At 42.5% G+C, this 15,874-nt stretch overlaps 1 long non-coding RNA gene across 1 annotated transcript; it reads left to right on the forward strand.

Annotated features, from left to right (window-relative positions):
- The first annotated feature begins 3,882 nt into the window (after nucleotides 1-3,882).
- LOC116880669 lies at nucleotides 3,883-15,660 on the forward strand. The gene is made up of 3 exons (XR_004385248.1): nucleotides 3,883-3,969; nucleotides 4,624-4,707; nucleotides 15,279-15,660. It is a non-coding gene; the product is annotated as an uncharacterized LOC116880669 (long non-coding RNA).
- Nucleotides 15,661-15,874: the final 214 nt, after the last annotated feature.

Genomic DNA, 15,874 nt, shown 5'->3' on the forward strand with positions numbered 1-15,874 from the left:
CGCCTCCTCCCCTCGGCGGCCCGGCCCTCCTCTTTCTCTTGTCCCCTCCCCTCGCGCCCGGGGACCCACGGCCGGCGGAATGGGGACGCGGCGCGGCCGACCGGGACCCGGGAGTCCCCGCCCGTCCCGGGGGGGCAGCTCTGGCGGCTCCCCCAGCCCGAGCCCCCGCCGCCCTCCCCTCTTGGCGGCTCCTGCCAAGGGGAGGGCGGGGAGGCACGCAGACCCAGAAGTAGGGGACAAAGTTGCCGGTCTTGTCGGTGCTCCCGAGGGGCTGCGAAGACCAGACACGTTCCCTGGTTGCCTTTCTGGGGATGGGGTTTGCGGCTTAAGCGCCCGTTTCCTACCGGAGATGCAGATGAAAAGGAGCGTCTCAACACTGGGCAAAGTGACCTTTTGGAGCTTTGAGGAGGTCCTTGGGATGGGGTCACTTTGGAAGGAGTGAGAAAAGCCAGTTTGGACTGAGAGATAAGAACGGGAAGCCTAAGCTCAGGGATTCTGTCTGGCTAGCGTCTTTCCAGACAGGCCAGAGAGAAGGCAGGGGGAGACTTCCAGGGAGCAAGCCTCTACCCAGAGATACCATTTCTGGGAACCTCTTTCAAGCCATTGTATTCTCACCCTCTGTATCTCTCCCTCCCTCTCTCTTTATTCTCTTTCTCTTTATGCCTCTCTTTCCCTCTCCCTCTCCGCCCTCCTCCCCTCCTTCCCTTCCCTTCCATCTCTCCATCCAATCACTCTTGGAATCAATACCCTTAGATTTCTGTCTTTGCTTGTCCTTCTCGCTCACCTCTTTGGAAGTTGAGAGCTACATTCAGTAGAGAACTGTGGGAGTCTCTGTTGAAGACCATATTTGAAGAACCCCGCTGTGTAGGAATAGCAGTATGTGAAGCAGATACTTTCCGGGATAGTCTGTGAAGTGCTTTTTCAAGGGAGTTAGAAGTAATAAATGGGTAGGTATATATAATATTTCATAGTACATTTTCAAACTGCGTCATTTTAGTTAGCCATAATGGTGGACATTCTTCCCGCACCTACAGCTGGAGATACATGTTCTCTCATTATGATATTGAAAGGACTTGAGTAATGTCTTGGGTTTTGATTATCATGAGGAGGGAGGTGCTACTAGCATCTAGTGGTTAGAGGCCAGGGGTGCTGCTAAACACCTTGCAATGCACAGGACAACCTCTCAGAATTACTCAGACCAAAAGGTAAATAGTGCTAAGGTTAAGAAAACCTGTTTCAGTGAAATGTCAGGTGGTTCTCTGTTCCCCTGTAGCTCATCCCTGAAATCCCAGGTTCAGAATCCCTGATTCAAGTGATTTAAATTGTCTCATACAAATCACTGGTTACTTAGCTCCAGGATGGCTCAAATGATGGGTCTGACTTCCAGTTAGTGCCACGCCCGTAGCTATTACCCAGAGCTTTCAGATATATAATGTGAAGGTAGAAGATAGAACCTTATAAAGACAAAATTACAGTCATGAGATTTGGCCTCACCCTCCACACAACCTGCTGGGGAAACTGGTCCAGGACATTTCTCACGTCGGGAAGAGTTTTAAGCACTGAGGTGGATGGCTGGGATTACATCCTTGCTGTGTCAATCCCTATACTAACTTTTCTTATTAGACTACGTTATCTAGTCCCCAAAGAAGAAGAGGAAAAAAAACTATGAAGAAGGTGTAATTATTATTTTACAGAGAGGTTATGTACTTTGTCCGAGAGCTTACAGCTAAAATGCGGGCTTTAAAATAACTCATGGGCGCCTGGGTGGCTCAGTTGGTTGAGCAACTACCTTTGGCTCGGGTTGTGGTCCTGGGGTCCTGGGTTTGAGTCCCACATCAAGCTCCCCCTGCTCTGCAGGGAGCCTGCTTCTCCTCCCTCTGCCTGCCACTCCCCCCTGCTTGTGCGCTCTCTCTCTGTCAAATAAATACATAAAATCTTAAAAATAAAATAAAACAACTCACTATCTGCATCCTATTTAATAGAACAAAATGCTACTGGAGAGATTCTGCCTAAAATGAAAGAGAAGATAGACGAAGAGGTTGAATTTTTAAAAGATTTATTAGGAGGCATATATCAATTATTTGTGAAAGCATAGTATGTTATATAGTAGGACTCAAATTTCTTTTTTTTTTTTAAAGATTTTTATTTATTTATTTGACTGAGATCACAAGCAGGCAGAGAGGCAGGCAGAGAGAGAAAGAAGGGAAGCAGGCTCCCTGCTGAGCAGAGAGCCCGATGCGGGGCTCAATCCCAGAACCCTGGGATCATGACCTGAGCTGAAGGCAGAGGCTTTAACCCACTGAGCCACCCAGGTGCCCCAGGACTCAAATTTCTAAACTAGATGAATGCATTTGGACAAATGGTGAACTTTCTGAGCCAGAGTTCTCTCATTTGTAAAAAGAGACTGTAATAGATGGTTTTATAAATTTTAATTTAGTGAAGGAGGGGGCAGGGGAAGGGCAGAGGGAGAGCAAGACTCTCAAGCAGACTCTGTGCTGAGCAATATTCAGCTGACTAAGCCACCTAGGTGCGCCTGTAATAGACGGTTTTTAACATTGTCCTAGCTCATGACTTCTAGCATCATGATCATAGAAGTATTCATATATTTGAGAAGGAGTCTGGGAGTCATCTGATTTTGCTTAAGTACATTTAACAGATGAGGAAGCGGGGGCTCAGAATCCTTCTGGTGTGTTAACCAAAGCTGAGCTTAGAATCCATGTATCCTGATTTCCCTTCTCATTCCACCATATAATTATGTTCCCAAACTATAAAATCTTCTGAATTACTCCTTGGGTTTTTGTGTGTATACTTTATAGGCAAAATGCATTGTAATATCTTTAAAACCCTTGTATTAAATTTGCACCTTCAAAGGATCTTTAAATTATCTCCCAGCCGGAAGTTCCCACATAGCAGAGGCGGCTTGTACCTCTTACTCCAGGTTTGAGTTTCTAGTACATTTGGATAGTCGTCTTGTTGAGTCACAAGATGAGATCAGGAAGCTGTAGAGCATCTGACTACGCTCTTGGTTGGCGATCCAAGGTTAAGTCCCAACTCCTTGCCCTTGTAGGTAAATACCTCCCTTCCAACATCCTTAAAGCTAGTGGTGATCACGTGATCTTTTTAGCTAATGAGTCAACTGAGGAAGCCTCAGGGAAGATTGTATTCTCTGATAAAGGAGAACAGCTGTCTTCAGACACATTCTTGAAGGATGAGGTGTTTGAAGCTGTGGCAGCCTTCTCACAACCATGAGGAGAATCAGAGACAAAATTTAAAAATTTTGAAATTTTTAGAAGTAAATTATAGATTGTTAATACGGTTTAAATCACTGTTATTTGAATCTTCTGCTTATAGTAGCTGAAAGCATTCCTAATCGATAGAAGTGCCATACAGATAAGACATATGCTCAATGACAGGAAACCCAGCATGGTATCTGAGTGCTTCGCAGTTAAAGATGAATACTCAATAATTGAACATTAACCGGGAGAATTAATGAACAAATCAATATCATTGTGATTATGATCCTTGTTCCAGTGTAGCCTACAGAGCGTGTATTTAATTTTTAAACAAATAGGGTGTGCTATGTAAAATTAAGGAAGAAGTAGGATAGCGGGATAGAGGAAACGCCATGGAATCAATCACTTCTGACTATATGGGAGAGGTTGGAAAGGGACCTCTTCAGTTGATGTTTGTGATAAAAGCTACAGTTCGGCTCATACAATGCCCATTTCCAACCCTCTTCTTCTTTCTCTTTCTCTGCAACAGAAGCAGTGAAGGCTAAAATCTCCATTCCCCAGCCTCCCTTGATGTCTGAGTGGCCATGTGATGGTGCTGGCCATCGGTGAAAGTGGAGTGGTGCCGCACCTCTCTCCTCGCCCCCTCCCCGCCTCCCCATCCTCTTCCTCTTTCTTCCAGCCTTGAAAACAGATGTGATGGCACCTAGAAGCACAGAAGCCATTCTTCAGCCACGAGGTGAGAAGGATGATGACAAAAGCCAACACACTAAGAACGATGGAGTAAAATGGCGCCAAGAGTCTGGATGCTTGGTCTTTTCACTAGGCTGCTCTGTTATCCCCAGGCACCCTTACCTGTTTAGCTGGCAACAAACAGGCACCCACTAGACTACTGAAATGACCTGTTCTCTTGCAGTCTAGAAGCCAGCACCATGGGGAGGTGGATTAGACAAAGGGTGAGGGGCCACGAAGCAGAAGAAAGAAAGAGTGCTGGGGCACCATTCTTTTTCTGGCAAACGGTGGCTACAGTGGGCATGCATTGTCTATGGCATGTATTGGAAAAGGTGTGGACCCTTCTTAAAGTTTGGCGAGAGAAACAGGAATAGCCATGAACACAGTTTACAAAATAGCTCCCCTTAAAGTCCTAACCTTGAGAAATTTAAGAAAGACTGAAATTCTCAGCATTATCAAATGACCTGCCACGAGAAGGACCTCTGAATACAGGCCAGCAAGAGAGAGATGCGGGAAGGTATGGTATGTAAAAGAGAATTAGGGCATAACAAAAGCCAGGCTCTAAATACTAAATAGAGCCTGGGAAGAGAGATTTCTTTAACTGCTCCTGGTCTAGAGCTGATCAGTTCTGTATCAGAATACGTCATTTGTTCCTCCACAGAGGCACTGAAGAGAGGCTCCACTAGCTGAAAACTCATCACAGTGCTCAGGACAGAGGATGTAAAGTAAACAATTGGAGAACATGGTAAGTTCATTCTTTTGGCCACTTCTTTCCTCTGTTCATTCCTGAACTACCCTTGCCCCTCATGAATCTCTTCTCTCTCTTTTTTAAGAGTTTGTTTCTTTATTAGAGAGAGAGCGCGTGTGTGCACACACACGCATAAGGGTTGGAGGGGCAGAGGGAGAAGCAGACTCCCCGCTGAGCAGGAAGCCCAAGGTGGGGCTCCATCCCAGGGCCTCAAGATCATGACCTGAGCCAAAGGCAGACGCTTTACCGGCTAAGCCACCCAATGCCCCATGAATCTCTTCTCAAGACAAATATAAATGGGTATTGCTATGGTATTTTACTGCATTGTGTCCATCTTGTATAGAGGGGGAAAAAAAAACAAAACCATCTCACAAGACAAGTGAACTCTCAGGTTTCCTGGTCTCCATTTCAAGTAGTCTCAGAGTGAGATCATGGATTGCTTTTAGAATACTCTTTCTCTCTGCGTACATGGTTATGCATACATTTACCATGGCTGCCCTGACATCCTATTAAAGGAGGTTGCCTATTTCATTTTCTATGAGCTTTCTGTCATGTGTTTGATAGACTCAAGGCCTGTCTTCTGTAGAAATTGTGTCTAGTTATGTACAATTCTAAACATAGTGATTTGTATGACAGTATTCCTCAAGAACTCTCATGGAAATAAGGTGCATAGAGTCCATGGTCTGCTCCCAGGGGTGCTGTCTGCATTATTCATTTAAAGTTTGCAAACTACTTTAGCAATCTAAAGTGCCATATAATTTCTCTATATTATTCTTTTATGAATTAAAGCAGCATACAAATTTTAAATCAATAACTTATTCATAAGAAGCAAAAAATGTGAAGTGTTAAATCGCACTTTACATAACAAATATTTCACATTAAGCCATCAAAATGGAAAATGTCCATAATACATTATATATATTTTTTGCTAAATGACCCAGTAAGCATTTTCAAGTAGTACATGGTTATGTTTAATATTGAATCAGTGTCATGCGTTTGCTACTTTTAAATTCTTCTTTTTCTCTTTTTGTATCAAAAATCATCTCGGGCTTTTTCAGTGTTATGACTATGTCTTATGGGTTCTTAACATTTTCCCAGAACATGTAGAAAGAGGAGTATAATGAGTTCTATAGAGAGAGATAAGAATTGTTTTGTAATAATATTTGCTGCCAATCACTGATACCTTCTGAGAAAATTCACAAAGATGTGTTTCTGCAGCATTTTAAATTTGTAAATCCTCCCTTCATCAAAATAAGATGCATTGCAAGTATTATACTAATAGAGTGATCTAAGAGAAGAAAACCAAAACTTAAACAGTTAACTTAGTATTATAACACAGAGACGTTAACAAACTCTGGTTTTCCTAAAGTACATAATTTCACATTACAGCCGTTGTGAAATGGTAGAGGAGACATGCTTTTCCCCCATTTTTCTAGTTTTTTTCCTCAGGAGAAATTTTTCTTAAATGCACCTGGTCTCTCTCCACTCATCCAAGCAGCTGGGGTAATTGGAGGCTCAGGGGGGAACCCCTTTGTTTGCTCGGTTAGGGCTGCCCTTACCTCCTGGGTGAATATTCCACACAGGGCAAGACTCGAGAAAGGCAGAGTCTGGGAGAGCTGGCAAATCTGCTGAGCTCTGGGGCCCACTTCGCAGGCCCGTTTGCCCCTCACTAAGCTACATCCTTCACTTTAGCCTCCATTAGTAATAGCCATGATCTTTTGGTCTCCATCTGCCAGTTTTTCCCCTTCATTTGCCCAGATTGCATTGGGGAAGAGATGCACTATTTATTGGCCCCTGTCAGAGATCCTAATAGGAACATCACAAACTGAACATAAGCATGTTGAAATACTAATTAAATATGACTATTCTGTGACCAGTAACGGCAGCAACACCGGGTCTGTACTAACGGGGTCAGGAGAAAAGACAGGAGCTGACTTCAGCAGTCAGCCATAAGCTGAACTGTCAAAGATGGTGTCTGCTTGACTTGTGAGCTCGAGTACTTGTACACGTGTGGATGAAGGAAGAATGCTGTTTGGCTACTTATGCCTTCTAAAGATCAATGTCCCTGTGGGTTAAAAGCTGAAGAACGTGGGCGAGGTGACAAGCAGCAGAAGACACAAGAATAAAAATAGAATTAAGAGCAGTCTACAGCATCAACCATTTCAGCAGACAGACATTAGAAGTGTTGGTGGGGGTACTAACAGCAGTGGGGAGGGAGGAGAGAGAGGAAGGAGGAAGAGAGCAGGAGAGGGAGTGGGGAGGAGAGTAACAGAGGCAGGGAAAGGCAAAGAGAAATAGAAGACAACGGCTCTGTTCTGGTTTTATTTGTTTTGCTTCGTTTCCAGGGAGAGAGGCGTGAATAGGACTTCTGTGTCCTCTACCTTGAAGGCACAGGCATGGGGTTCTTGCCATGTCTGGTGAGGGCTGGGAAAATATAGACCCGACGGCTCAATCATTACTCCGTGAGGAGTTGTGTGCCAGGAAAAGGACATGTCAGCTAGGAAGCACTAGCAGTCAAAGGGCCTTCGCTCCATGCAGGGAAAAGAGGGCTGTGTTTCCCAGCCCTCTGTCAACTCCTACAGTAACAACCCACTATCATAACTGATGTTTGATATGATGCCTTTTCCAAGTGCCCAATCAGCCAGTCCTTCCTCCATGCTTCTGACCAATGTATACCTCTTCTACTACAGAGCTTACAACGATGCGTTATCATTATTTGGTTGTGAATGCATACCCCAGACCCGATCATGAGCTCCTCAAGGCCTGCCTTACTCAGCCTTTCAAGCACATAGCAGGTGCTTACAGTGTCGGGCCTAAAACTTCATGGACTGCGTTGATATCTTGGAGCCTCGGTAGGCCCCAAAGGCCTGGCTGTGAGTCCTGTACTCCCTTTTTTTTTTTTTTTTAAGATTGTATTTATTTATCTGACAGATCACAAGTAGGCAGAGAGGCAGGCAGAGAGAGAGGAGGAAGCAGGCTCCCCGCTGAGCAGAAAGTCCGATGCGGGGTTCAATGTCAGGACCCTGGGATCATGACCTGAGCTGAAGGCGGAAGTTTTAACCCACTGAGCCACCCAGGTGCCCCTGTGAGTCCCGTACTCTTGCCAGATGTGCCTCACACCCAGAAGGAGAAGTTGCTCTCCTGACCAGCTTCTCTGTTAGCTAAACCAGCTGCACCTCATGGGGTCCTCAACCTAAGGGCTCTCAGCTCCCTTCCAGCCCACAGAATTATTCAAACAAGTTGATCGCATCCTCCTGCGGGAACCCAGGGCACTTCCCCCTCTCCTTACTCCAGGCCTTGCCTCCCACTGCCCCTGCTGGTTCAGTCTGCTCCCAGGTACAGCTCAAGTGTGGCCCGCACCCCGCCTGGTAGGATCCTCCTCCCCAAGCCTGTGTGTTGATTGACCAATAAACTTCTGTCATCTCATCCAGCTGGTGCCAGGTGTTAGGTGTTCACCATCTCATGCTACTTAGGGTAAGGGACCCTACTCATCAATGAGATGATCAGAAAGTGCTGAATAAACACTTGATAAAAAAAATACCTGATACCATGATAGATGGGATACCATCATATCATCAAAAAAGACGATAGGGGCGCCTGGATGGCTCAGTTGGTTAAGCATTTGACTCTTGGTTTCGGCTCAGGTCATGACCTCAGGGGTTTTGGGATCAGGTGGCACATCAGGCTTCCCGCTCAGCATGGAGTCTGCTTGAGATTCTCTCTCTCCCTCTCCCTTTGCCCTTCCCACTCGTGCTCTCTCTCTCTCAAATAAATAAATCTTTAAAAAAAGACTACATTATACATCTTTTTTTTAAAGATTTTATTTATTTATTTGATAGAGAGAGAGATCACAAGTAGACAGAGAGGCAGGCAGAGAGAGGAAGGGAAGCAGGCTCCCCGCTGAGCAGAGAACCCGATGCGGGGCTCGATCCCAGGACCCTGGGATCATGACCTGAGCCGAAGGCAGAGGCTTAACCCACTGAGCCACCCAGGTGCCCCCATCTTTATTTTTTTAAAGGTACTAAATTTTAGGATGTGCTTTGGAAACATTTCCATTCTACAACAGCCGAAATTTCAGAATGTGAAATCCTTCGATATCTACAAATATATTAAATCACATCAGCCACTCCTTGATTATTGCAGGTAAAGTTTTTACTGTTGTAACAGATAAGCAATTATTTATAGTATGACTGAGGGACTTTTTTCATTGGGCTTATCTGTGTACTCCTGATCTGCCTCAAATAACCCAGATCACTTCCAGAATTAAAATGCTTAATAGAAGCAAAAGGCAGTTATCAATCAAATGAGGTCTCTGAAATACAGAATGACTAAATCCAACCCATTGGACAGAAAAGCTTATGGAGAAGCATATTTCAGATCAGAGTAGGGAAGTGTCGGAGTTGTCCCTGAAGGGATCATACATTTCAAAACCTCGAGAACTGCAACATAATAGGTGTCCACTCAAAGAGCATATCCATGAGTCAGGAATGTTGTAGAAAATAATCCAGATCTGCTCTGAAGTTCTACTAGATTCTTTTCTATTCCCTTTCAGTGTCCTGGGGCCAACCTTTTCTCGAACCCTTCTGTAATAGCTGAAAGCCGTATCTGGTGAGTGCTCTACCTATTTCTGCAGATTGCTTGGGGACCCTCTTGTTTCTTCTTGCTAAGCGGTGGGTCACACACCTGTCTCACCCCAAGTGTATGTAGCCCAAGTGGTGAAAGACCTCTTCCTCTTTATCTCCATTAGGTGACAGCGTTTTTAAAGGCTCTGAGGACAACCAGGGATGGGGTTGCATTTTAGCCCTGCAAACAAATGAAATATTGGGCCTCCTAATCCCAAAGCCCCCTGCAGTGGGGAGCTTCCCAGGGGTTACTACCTCCTTACTATCTACAGCCATCTTGGCTATAGATAGTTGGGTCCCTCTTCCTGGACACCCCCTTCATTTGCCCCTTCCTGCTCCCCAAACTTTTTCTGAACCCCATATCTCCTCTTTATCAGCTTGCCCTTGGAAACTTAAGTCTCTTCTCTTTATTGTTTGAGTATTTCGGCTTTCTCCATTGTCCTACTGGTGTTCATTCTCTGGGGGAGAGCATGGCCAGAGGCACTGTGATAATCCCCCCTCCTTGGGACCCAATTAAAAAAAATTTCTCTTGCTCAGGGACTTAGATTTGAACCTTCCTCTGGTGTTCACTAGTTCAAACCTCGGTCTGTTTGTTTGTTTTTTTTTTTTAATATATATTTTATTTATTTATTTGACAGAGAGATAGCACAAGTAGGCAGAGCTGGCGGGCGGAGGGAGAAGGAGAAGCAGACTCTCCACTGAGCATGTGAGCCTGATGTGGGGCTCGATCCCAGGACCCTGGGATCATGACCTGAGCCAAAAGCAGAGGCTTAACCCACTGAGCCACCCAGGTGCCCCTCAGTCTGCTTTTTAAAAAATAAGACAAGCTTATTTAAAGTATATTATTAGACCATGTTCCAAAAGACATTGTCTTAAAAACAACTTTTCATCGATTTACCATGAGCTCCATATCTTCTTAGAGATACTTTGAGCCAAAATATTAAAATTAAAAGCCCACATGAGTGGTTTCAGGAAGAATATACAGGATACACCACACTGTTGCCTTTTAAAAAAAAATGTATCTTTTCCAAGAAGAATCAGAGCCAGCTTCTATCAAAATCAAAACCCAGAGTGTCCAGCTGTGTAAAGAGCACTCCATAAGGAGTCAAAGACCTGGGTTCAAATTCAGAGTCTGGATCTTGAGTGACTAGGTCTCAGACGTCAGCTCTGTCATGGCCCATTTACCAAGGCCATGGCTTTGCCTCATCAGGCCCTTCTCTGTCCTCTGACCACTTGTCTGAGGTGAAATGAATCAATTAACTTACTCATTTTAGTCAGGGGTAGATCTTGAATTAATGGTCATGCCTGTGTTAGAATGTGATTTTCTTCAATGTTAGGTTTTATTTCTTTATACCAGAGGCCTCCTAGTGGCAGAAAGACAGCAAACCAGAGATTGGATCTTCAGCAATTTTTCTTCTAGAATACGTATGGGTGAATTGGATTGTCCCCCAAGCTTGTATGACTTTTCTGCTAGAAATTGATTAGCATCCCAGTGTCTCCACTCCTCACACATTAACGTGGGATTAGACATGGTTCGGTTATAGATATATTGAAAATGGCATTAAGCCAGGAGTAGCCCAAATTCTCTCTTGGCTATCAACTCCCTGACGAGGCAATTCTTTTTCTTCTTTGTTTTTTTTCATACATAGCCATGGTTTCTTTCCTGGCCACCATGCCTAATCTGAAATTATATATAATGGGGGCACCTGGGTGGCTAAGTTGGTTAAGTGACTGCCTTCAGCTCAAGTCATGATCCTGGAGTCCTGAGATCAAGTCCCGCATGGGGCTCCCTCCCCCTTCTCATACTCTCTCTCTCTCTAATGAATAAATAAATCTTAAAAGAAAGAAATTATGTATAATGTACTCACTGCTAAACTTTAAGTCTTCACTTACCACCTTCTTTTGATCCAACAGCCTTGTTTGACCCTGAGTATTGCTTAGGAAACAATCATGGTGCAGTGAAGAAAGGAAAGATGGGGCTTCCTGGATTCAGAGGAGACTTTGCGTTAAACAGAAGAGACGGAGAATAAACATCCGGGTTTTGATGGATGCTTCTCACCTTCATTTTGGTCTGTGAAGAGGGAGAAAAGGGAGAGGCATAGACTCCAGCAGGAGATCTAAACACAGGTGTCGAAGTCAGGAACACACAGTTCTGGGTTCGGTTTAGCTGCTAAATTGGCCCTTGGTCTTGAGGAAGTTACAGTATAAATGGGAGAGCTGATCATCCTGTTGTTTTCTCCTCAGGGTTAAAAAAAAAAAAAAAAAAAGGCCACATCGTTACGGTTTTGGAATGAGACCGAGAACAGGACTATCAGTAGTCTATCAGGCCAGTATCTGGAAATGTTCTGCTGTAACTAGTTAGCCGGAACTATACGAGGTAAACTTCTCAAGGATTCACCAAACCCAGCAGCTATGTAGGTGAAAAGTGGCACCACTCTGCCAGGGATTAACTTTTTCCTCATTCCTGTTCCTACACTTACTTATATACACTTAAATATACACTTAAATATAACACCCTGAAGTCTTAATAGCCATTCAGTTGCACTCACCAGGCCTGGGTAATGTCAGAACAACCCGATGTCAAGCCTTCCAATGTGGTCAGTCAATCTAAGCCATCAGTTTTGAATCATTTCCTTCCCTAGACAAATTCTGTAGAATTTCTCTTCTGCCATCTTAGAATTCATTAAGTAACAAAAAAAAATCCAACATGTTCAAACCTACAATAATGACCTACCCTTTTAAGATGAATTTCAGGGTACATGCGTTTGTCAAGGAGCATGCAAAGACCAGGACAGGACCCTTTTTGAGGTCCTAACAAAGGACAATGGACCTAAATCCAACTGCCTTTCTTCTTTTATAGTAAAGAGAAAAGGGTTTTGTTTTTGTTTTTGTTTTGATATTGATTTTGGTCTAGATGTTTTCCAGAGTGTCTTGGCTTAAATGTTGATGTATAATAAAGGTAAATAGAAATATGAAGTATAGCATAATGACTTGCTGCCACCAAGGCAGTACTGATCTGAATTTGATTTAGCCATAGAAATACGTTCTATGGGGGCGGGGGGTGGCTCAGTCAGTTAAGTGTCAGACTCCTGATTTTGGCACAGATCATCATCTCAGGGTCATGAGATCAAGCCCTGCATTGGGCTCTACACTCGGCAGGGAGTCTGCTTGAGATTCTGTCCCTTTCCCTCTGCCCTTTTTCTCGTGCTCTCTCTCTCTCTCTCAGATAGATAAATAAAATCTTAAAAAAAAGAAAAGAGAAGAAAAGAAAAGAAAAGAAAAGAAAAGAAAAGAAAAGAAAAGAAAAGAAAAGAAAAGAAATACCTCCTATGGGGAGGAAGGCCTGTTACAGTTTAGAACAGGCAGATTCTGGGCTCAGCTACTACTGGTCTCTTCTCTTGGATAAATAGGTTATTTAGTCCATCTAAAACTCAATTTGCTCATCTGTAAAATGGAAATAATAATACCTTCCCATAGTGTTACTCTAAAGACTAAATGAGATAATATATGTAAAGTACTGACCACAGTGCCAAGCACATAGTCCCTGCTCAATAAATAGAAGTGATCAAAGCTATTATTTTAGTGAGACTTCTTTTCTACTCTTAGAATTCTCTCAGTAACAAATAATCCAACACATTCGAACCTACAAGAAAAAGGTCTGCCTTTTTAAGATGGATTGCTATATAAAAACTACAGTGAGATTTCTTTTTAAATAGGATTTTCAATACGCAATCTGTTATGTTTTCCAGGCTTTCTTTCAAAAGAGAAAACAGATTCTGACCAAGTTTTTCATATAAATAAACTTGTGAAAATGTATCCCGACTTTGATACTCTATAAAATTCAACCAGTGTGCGATATAAAAGAGCACAAAATGGCAGCCCTCAAAAGTTTTCCAATGGAAATAATCTTTGGTACTTTAACACATTAAATTAATGAAAACTGAACACTGGGGATGTTGTAGAAATACACATCTTTCTCTCAACTCAGGAAATCTGAGGCTGAAGCCCCCCAAAGCAAGATTCTGTGTGTCTATTTTCTTACCTCTAATCAAGTCCGATTCTACACCATGCCCTCCTTCTCTCTTTCCTTTTTCCTTCCCCACCTCTGAGTCTATCATGACAAGCTGGCTTAGTGGGGACATATATATTTGGGTTCTATAGGGAAGGCATGTCAATAACATCTCCAAATCCTTATTAAATAGCATCAGCTTCTAAGTGGTATAGCGCTTCCTGATTTATGTAAGTCCTAGCTAATAACAATTAATGACCTAATATTTTATGCATTGATAATAATTAATGGATATTAATTATTAATAAATTATATAATATATTATATATTATATATAATAAAATATATAAATAATAAAATAAAATTAATAAAAATATTAATGGATAAAATAATAATTAATGGATAAAAATAATTAATTAATAATAATTAATGGATAAAATACAAAGCATACGAGTCTGCAAAAACATTTATGACCTTCTCATTCTTTACATTGTTGACTGCTGTGAGACTAGGGCTTGACATCTGACTACAAACACATGAAGAGATTGTTCCCACGAAAATAGACTTCAGACTTTAGAATAGCTATAGAAACCATAGATACCATTTTATTTGGATAAGTTTTCAGAAACCAAATAATGCTATTTTTGTTATTAAAATTTAATTAATAAAATTAAAATTTATTATTAAAATTAAAATCCTTCCAGGGCAAAATTAAAACAATGGGTGTAGCAAGCGCACCGTTTCTTTGGTCTACAGGGTATTTACTGTTGAGGCAAAGGCACAGTAGCAGGGGAACCCTCCTGACTCTTACTCAATCGTGCCATCTGATGGTGACCCAGGAGTATGGCTTTTACCACACTAGGAAGCTTGGCTCCTTGGCACTGAAGTGGCTGGAATTATAGTTAATGCTCAGGCATAAAGAGGCTTATTTTCTCGTTTGTGGATTTTGTAGGTTTTTAGTGCCTCTTCGTTCACCCAGTGTCTGCCGATTGCCTAAAAGTCTAATCTTAGCGTTCGTACCAGAGGTTCAGTAACAAGGATAAAAGGAATAAAAAATTAATCTCACATTGTTTCTATTATTTGATGATTCAAAAAATAGGAAGTTTCCTCAAGAACTCCAAATCATATACGTAGATACACTCCCACCCCTATCCGAGAGGTGGAATTTATCCCTTCCCTCACTCCTTTGAGGGCAGGCTAGACTCAGTGACTCGAATAGAATATGGAATGGGAAAAAAACAGTAATTTGCAGTGGGAGAGGGATGGCCTACATCACTTTATTCAGGTGACCAAGGTGAACATCACCAGTGACGAGTGGATACCAGATACCCCTGATATGATGTGAGGAAAGGGTACTTCACCTCTGTGTAGTCTTCCCCCAAACACATAACCCCAGTCTAATCACCACAGACCAACTCAGATTGGGGAAAATTCTACAAAATAGCTGATTAATGCTCCTCAAAACTGCCAAGGTTATAAAAAAAAAAAAATGAGGAAGACTGAGCAATTGTCAAAGACCAGAGAAGATGAAGGAGACACATGACTAAGTCAATATGGTCTCCTGGAAGGGATCCTGAACAGAAAAGGTACATTAGCAGAAATCTGAATAAATCTGGGGTTTAGTTAATGCTGAGGTGCCAATGTTGATTTCTTAGTTTGACAAATGTACCACAGTACGTAAGATGAACACATTAGCAGAAACCTGATATTGGATGAAGGGTGTAGGGGAATACTCTGAACTCTCTTTGCAAATTTTCTGTAAAATTCCAAGTATTCCAAAACAAACAAAAAAATGTATTTTTAAAAAAACACCTCAAGGACCTTCTGTGTATCTGTTTCTATGCTGGAGGCTTTTCAGGATCACACCTCATATTTGAAGAACATGTCACAGATGAAAATGGATTTTCATATACTTTTCCTTTAAACTCCCCTAGTAGCTCTGCAAGACAGGAGAGATGAACTTTTTCCATCTACAACATACAGAAGAGGAAGCTGAGACTCCGAGAAGTTTCATCCCACTCAAAGTCAGCAAAGGGAGGAGGAAGCAGTACCACAGCCCAACCACAGGGCTCTTTCTACACCCACAAGTTCATCAGCTTTAAATTCTAATGGAAATGATTCTACTGGGCCTGACTGATTGACCCGATATTGCTGGATTCCACATATCCACGTGATGCTGTCCCCTCTGTATGAGGAGTTAAGTGTGGAAAATTGTAATGGATGCCACAAGAAGAAAAAAATGGAAATGGGAAAGAATAAGTCAAAGTTCCAACATTTACTCCCAGACTTCATCATGAAGTAATAAAATTCTCTCTGCCAAGAAAAATCTCTCTCATCCTTTAAGGCTTGGCTTAAGAATTACATTGTCAGTCCTTCCTCCAGCCTCCCCTCTGCATCGAGGGACCACATTCCTCCACCTCTGCTCTTTCATAGCACTTTTCATGCTGTTTTTTTTTCTTTTCTTTTCTCTTTTTTTGCGGGGGAGAATAAATATTAGAACTATACCTACATATTTTTGCTATATATAAAATGA

The sequence above is a fragment of the Lontra canadensis genome, unplaced genomic scaffold (assembly GCF_010015895.1).
Source record: "Lontra canadensis isolate GAN:19392208 unplaced genomic scaffold, GSC_riverotter_1.0 scaffold67, whole genome shotgun sequence".
In the NCBI taxonomy this organism is placed as follows: domain Eukaryota; kingdom Metazoa; phylum Chordata; class Mammalia; order Carnivora; family Mustelidae; genus Lontra; species Lontra canadensis.